The sequence below is a fragment of the Silene latifolia genome, chromosome 10, assembly GCF_048544455.1.
Source record: "Silene latifolia isolate original U9 population chromosome 10, ASM4854445v1, whole genome shotgun sequence".
Classification (NCBI taxonomy): domain Eukaryota; kingdom Viridiplantae; phylum Streptophyta; class Magnoliopsida; order Caryophyllales; family Caryophyllaceae; genus Silene; species Silene latifolia.
In genome coordinates this window covers 88,258,212-88,265,297 of record NC_133535.1, presented here as the reverse complement: position 1 = coordinate 88,265,297, position 7,086 = coordinate 88,258,212, and the positions used below count along the sequence as shown (strand labels likewise).

The 7,086-nt window shown below is 40.2% G+C and overlaps 1 non-coding gene across 1 annotated transcript; it reads right to left on the bottom strand.

The window, feature by feature from the left end:
- Positions 1-2,859: 2,859 nt before the first annotated feature.
- Positions 2,860-2,966, bottom strand: LOC141610012 (small nucleolar RNA R71). The gene has a single exon (XR_012527908.1). It is a non-coding gene; the product is annotated as a small nucleolar RNA R71 (small nucleolar RNA).
- Between the last annotated feature and the right edge of the window lie 4,120 nt (positions 2,967-7,086).

Sequence of the window (7,086 nt, the reverse complement as noted above, 5' to 3'; positions counted from 1 at the left end):
TTTGTAAGCATATACGAGTATAATGTATAACTCCAGGCATCCGCTTAGTGCACATAATGTACAAGCTGCAAGAATATCTTTGTATAACTCGGAAATTAAATGTACAACTCTACACATATAATGTATAACTCTAACCATAGAATGTATAACTCCAACTACGCACAAAATGTATGCCTCTAATCTGCTAATTATGTTTTAAAACTCTTAGATTTTTGGTGCATGTTTGTAGGTTTTCGTCCCGGTAAGCACTGGCAATGAAGATCATTACTCTTGCATTTGCATAAATTTCCTCTCTGAGCAGATCGAGTATCTTGATAACCGTTCTTACGAGGACGATCTTCTGAAATTACCATACGGAGGGATTGCGCGTATTACTGTAAGACTTTTAAAACTGGTGTGATGCGACCATAATTGGCGCATATTTAGCCCCCGAATTACCATTGTTTCTATGCTTTTTAGTGCTTATTTGGGTCATTTCTTATCTTTAGTTCTTTGTTTTGCATATTCTTTGAGATTTTGATCCCTTGGTAGGAAAGGAGTAAGAATCTTGCATTTTCATGGCAAAACAAGGCTAAATGGATCGTATTCAATGACCAAGCATCAAGGAGAGACAAGACTAGAAGGCCTTTGTACATAGCTAAGTAGAAGATCAATGTTGAGAAAGGATCCTTGAGTCCCCAAGGAAATCCCCAAGGATTCTATGAAGAAAAGGGAAGAAAAGAAGAAGGAATGACGACGTAGAAGAATCCGAACGGATCATCCACGATCCGTCCGTCCGCCCCACTCAATCCGAGCGTCCTTACCCAGGATCCGCTCGGATCCCCCAGACCCAATCCGAGCGTCTTCGCTCGATCCGCTCGGATCGTCCATGCCCCATCCGTCCGTCCCGACTCCGATCCGCTCGGATCACAAGACAAAGACCGTTTTGTTCTTCAAGTCACGAAATGAAGAAGCCCTTCTCTCGGACAATCCCGGAGTCTCCTTGCTCAACTTAAAAGTGTAATTACTAGTTTAGCCCTTAGTTAACCCTAATGCATCCTCCCTAATTTTCACTATAAATACCCCATTAGTCTAATTAGAGGAGCATGTTCTTCTAATCAATAATTAGAGTAGTTAATATCAATCAAATCTCTCTTCAATATTGTAATCAAGTATTAATCAAGTTTTAATCCAAGTTTTAGTTCCTTAATCTCTCTCTTGTTCTTACTTTATTTTGGGTAATTGAAGATTATTTGGGTTATTATTGGGAGATTGACAACCTCTCAATCTAGGATTCAAGTACTTCTATTATTCTTGCTTTATTATTGGAATCATTAGTAGGTATAATCTCTTAATCCCTTTTTAATTATTGCTAATTACTTTCATTTATTCATCATGTTTCATTATGTTAGTATGATTGACAACCTTTCTAGCATGATCAATATGATAATGAGTGAGTAGTCTCTTAGCTAGGGTTTAATGGGTGATTAGGGAAACCAACATGGGGAATGATTCATGCTTAAATCAATATGCTTTCATATCTTATTTGCTTGCTTGTTTTGATCTTAATACATGCACATGTTATGTTTGATGAAATGCTAAGCCTATGAATCCTTGCATTTATTATCATCTACTATCTCTTCAACTTGACTTGTAAGACATAACCCAACTCGAGTCTTGTTAGATCATGCATGTGTTAAGTAGGGAAGATTAAGTCGACTTGTAGGTGTTGTACAATCCAAGAGATTCGGCTCCGGGACCCAAACTTTCCTAGGATTGTAAGATATAACCCAACTCAATCCATCACAACAATAATTGCTTGCTTATAATTTGAGAACATGTTTGTATGATCATATCCCATGAATCCCCTATGAACCCATGACACCCTAGTGCTTTTAATCATTTGTTTACACCCTTATTCCATTTACCTTGTTAGTTTATTTTCATTGCTATTTTAGTTTAGTAACCTTCTACATCAACCCAACTTGTGACACCCCTAGACACCGCTAGTAGCAATAGAAATCTTCGTTTTCAATACCCGTCCCTTGGGATCCGACCTTTACTTGCCTCTTTACTAATTGTAGAGTTGTTTGTGAAGTATAAATTGTGTTTTGTATCGACCATTGACCAACGACCACATTTGCTTAATTTGTGAACTAAATGGCTCCGATCAAAAATGGCGCCGTTGCTTGGGGACGGTGTTTAATTGATTTTAGATTTCTTTTGTTATTTTTAGTTGTGTCTTTTTCACCTTGGGAAGTAAAACTCCTCAAGGTTTGTTCTAATTGTTTTCTAGTTGTTTGATATTTTGCATGTCTAGAAGGTTACAAAGAGATTTGTTACCTTTTGACCGTGAAATCGAAAGAACCTTGACGAATAATAGGAGACTTGTTAGGAGGAATTTGGGAGGTGTTGGTGAAGTTGTCCAACCCACAAGTGAGTTTGTCAATCCTTTCGCAATAGAAGGAGAAGAGAACCCATTAAACAATACCACACAAAATCCACCTACAATGCCTAAATTCTCGTCACACTCTATACCCACCGAGGAGGATCTACCAAACGGTACTCCTACCCCACAACATCTTACCGGAAACTTTATTGCCAAGTCCGCCTTCATCCAACTAGTTGAGAGGAGCCAATTCGGGGGCATGCCAAGTGAGGACCCTCATTCTCATATGGAAACATTTTGTGATTATTGTGAAGCTATCTCTCAAACGGGCGTGACTCAAGACCAAATAAGATGGGTCTTATTTCCTTTTTCATTAATCGGCACCGCAAAGCAATGGTTGAAGGGCCTTGATAAGGCCACCCTTGGAATAGATTCTTGGAAGAAGTTAGCTCTCGCTTTCTACAAAAATTCTACCCCAGGAAAAGACCAATATGCTAAGAGCTCAAATTACGGGTTTTAAGCAAAGGGATGAAGAATCTTTGTATGAAGCTTGGGAGCGGTTCAAAGGTATTTGTCGCTCATGTCCTCACCATGGACTTAGCGAATGGTTTTTAGTGCAACAATTTTGGAATGGTTTATATGAAGATTCAAGGAACATTCTCAATATGGGATCAAATGGAATGTTCACCGAAGTTGATGACAATCAAACATGGAACAAGATTGAGGAAATGGCGGTCCATAATTCGCAATATAGTAGGCCTCGCAAGGCTACTAGAGGAAAGTATGAAGTGGACACCGTTACTCAATTGGGTGCTCAACTTAGTGCTCACATTGACACTATCAACTTGAAGTTTGAACAAGCTATGGCTAGACTTGAGGAAAACTCAAAATCAACAAAGCATCATGTCAATGCCTTGACGGCATCCTCATCAATCCCAAGCGGGATATGTGAGAATTGTGGAACCTTAGGTCATGACTCAAGTGAATGTAGGGGAACAACCGAGCAAGTCAATGCTTTCCAAGCTTACAAAAGTGGTACCCCTTATTCAAATTTTTACAATGAAAACACCAAGTTCCATCCAAATCTCTCATACAAAAGCCAAAATGTTCAAAACCCTCAACCAACATACACTCCACCACCCATGAGAAATCAAAACCAAAGACCCTTTTTCAATCAAAACCAAGGTTACCAAAATCAAAATCCATACAATCACCAAAATGACCAAAGTTTTGATGTCCAAAAAGCGGTCCTTCAAATGCAAAAAAATCAACAAGAATTTTTCACCCAAATGCAAAAAGATAGCCAAGCAAAGGATACCACCATCAACAACATTCTAGCTCACACCAAGATGTTGGAAACACAATTGACCCAACTAGCATCTTCGAACTCACAAAGACAAAAGGGGCAATTACCACCTCAAGGTAATCCCCCTAGACATGAAACGGTTAGTGCCATTCACTTGAGAAGTGGTACAAGATATGAAGCACCGAAGGAGCAAGTTGAGGATGAAGTTGTGAGAGCTAGTGAGAATGAAGTTGTGGTGCAAAGTCCCAAAGAAGGGGAATCATCAAAAGAAGAAAATTCAAAGAAAAATGAAGACAAAGCCAAAGAAAAGGAGCCCATTGTGATTAGACTTCCTTTTCCAAGTCGTCAAGCCAAGCCTAAATTTGATGATCAACTTGGAAAGTTTATGGAAATTGTGAAGAACCTAGAAGTCTCAATTCCTTTCACGGAATTAATCAATCACGTTCCGGCCTATGCGAAATACATGAAGGATATTCTCACAAAGAAGAAGTCGATCCGGAAACTTGAGACTATCGCCTTCACTAAGGTGAGTAGTGCAATACTTCAAGGGAGTTCACCTCCAAAGTTAAAGGATCCGGGAAGCTTCTCAATACCGTGTACCATTGGCGACACAACAATCAACAAAGCCTTATGTGATCTAGGGGCTAGTGTGAGTGTCATGCCGTACTCGGTGAGTAAAAGGTTGGGAATGGGAGAGCTTAAGTGCACCAATATCACTCTTCAAATGGCCGATAGATCGACGAAGACACCGCTAGGGATATGGGAAGATGTCCCCGTGCGAATTGGGAAGTTTTTCATCCCGGTGGACTTTGTCATTGTTGATATGGAGGAAGATTCCAACATTCCAATCATCTTAGGAAGACCTTTCCTACACACCGCGGGTGCGGTGATTGATGTGAAGCATGGAGAGCTCACTCTAGAAGTGGGAGATGAAAGCATAACTTTTAATCTTGATAAGACCATGAGAGCTCCTCGTTTGCATGAGCCATGTTTCATGATTGATCACTATAATAGGAAAGATGAAAAGAAGAGATCGGAACTCCAATGGAGGAAGAAAGTTGAAGATGCTCCATTCAAAGAGCAAGTGAATTGTGACAAGGAGAGCTTGCATAGCTCATCAAAATCAACCAAGGAAGAAGAAGATGGCCTCATTAGCCAAAAGAAGAATTTGGGAGAGTTGTCTCCATCCAAACAAGAGATTTTCAATGATCAACTCAATGAAGTTTGTGGTCTTTGGGACGACGAATTTGAAGGGATCTTTAATCCCTACATTGGGCATGCCATCGATCATGATCAACAACAAGAACCAAGATCTATTGAAAACCTCTACCACAACAATGAACAAGCTTTTAACTACTTCTTCGAGGTGTTGAGCAACATCAACAACACCTTGAACATGCCTCCTTGACATCTCATCAAGAATGAGAGTTTGGTGGAGTCCTCCCTAAACCACCACTTGTAAATATTTCTAACTCCCTAACTTACATTTAATTTTTGCATTGCATTTTTGTCATTTTTGGATTTTATTTACCTTGATCAAAATAATTGTCATGAAAAGAGAGAAGTGAGGGAGGGACTAATGATTTTAATCAATGTGTAGTGATTTACCTTAGTGTGGGGATGGCAATTGCCTAGGCTATTCACGCCTTAGTAGTGCCCCCACAATGAAGAACACAAGAAAAGAAAGAAAGAAAGAAAGAATGTTAAGGAATGGGTTTGCGCAGGGATCCGTGTAATCAGGGAAGAATCCGAGCGGATTTTGGAAAATCCGTCCGTCTGCAGAGATCCGAGCGTCCAGCTGAGAAGACGCCCGTCTTGGGCTGTGCAAAAATTGAAGAATTCCTGTCTGTTACGGAATCCGAGCGGATTTCTGGAAAGACGCCCGTCTCCCAGGATCCGTCCGTCTCTCGGTAAAATCCGCCCGTCTTGAAGTGAAGAAAAACAAGAAAAATCTCGGATGAGAATCCGTCCGGATTTCCCAAGAGACGCCCGTCCCTCATTAAGAATCCGAACGGATTTCCCAGAGACGCCCGTCTTTAGGCGGGATTTTTAAAAATTTGAAGCTTGAAAATCCGAGCGGATTGCGCCTAATCCGCACGGATCGTGTACTCGCATCTTCGAGATTTTCGTTTCTTTAAATACCCCCCACCTTCATTCATTCATTCATTCATTCATAAACACTACCCATAACACCAAAACCCTCATCCTCTCCATCTCAAAAACAAAAACCCTCAACAAAATCACCAAAACAAAATCAAACCATCCTTCAAAACATCAAATTAATCACTCCATCTTCAAGAAAAATCAAAACCAAGCACAAAATCTTCACCTTTGAATTGATTTTTGTTCTCATAAAGGCAAAGCCTTTCACTTTCAAAATCGATTTGGGCATTCTACAAATTGAAGATTTTTGATTCTCTACTTGGTTTGTTCAATCAAATGGCAAGAACAAAGGGAGCAACATCCACCGGACCAACTTTTTACTCCCCCTATCCACGGAAGCCGAGTACATCATTCAACAACAAAAGGGTGACCATGAGGCCCCCTCCTCTTCCATTGTTATACCACCTTACCCCTATGATTATGAAGAGTTCAAACCTCAAGGAATTGAAATTGGAAAAGATTATGTCACTCTTCTAATGCAAGCCATGCACAAGCAAGCTTATGAAGACCGGAAGAATGCATATCTAGCTCAATATCCTCCTCTCCTACATTTAGCTAGGCAAGGACTCCTTGATCCATCTTGTCCTTTGCCTAGTTGGGCGGATAGAGAAGCTTTATTTCCGGGTGCATCTAGGGAAGTGGTGGAAGATAATGAGGTTGTTGGAAATGATGAGGAATTTGATGATAACATTGATGAAGCAAGTGGTGATGATGAAGAAGAAGATGATGGGGATGGTGAAGATGGTGAAGATGATGATGAGGAAGACAAAGAAGAAAGTGCCAAAGAAAGTGGCAATGAGACCACTTCTCATGAGGGAAGTGGTGATGATGATAGTAGCATGATGGAAGACTAGCCTTGGAGATTCCTACTCTCCCACGGTTTGTCTATATCTCTTTGTATTTTATTCTCATTTTGATCATTGGTTAGTTGAGTCCTAGCAACATCAAAGGACTCACACCTCGGTTCCTTTGAGGTGTTCTTTATTGTTCCCACTTTTGTAAAATCCAAAATGACAATCTAGTCTCATGCATAGCATAGCATGTGCATGAACTCCCCCATGCTTTGACATTAGCAATAGTGTCTTGCTTGGTTTGGGGAAGTTGATGCACACGCAACGGGAGGTAATTTAAATTATCCTCTCCGTCATAACAAAACAACATGCATCATGTAGAATAGCTTAGTGTAGAATTGCATTTAGCATAGAAATCATGCATCACTCTTGCATAATTTCCATCATTTTGGCCATTG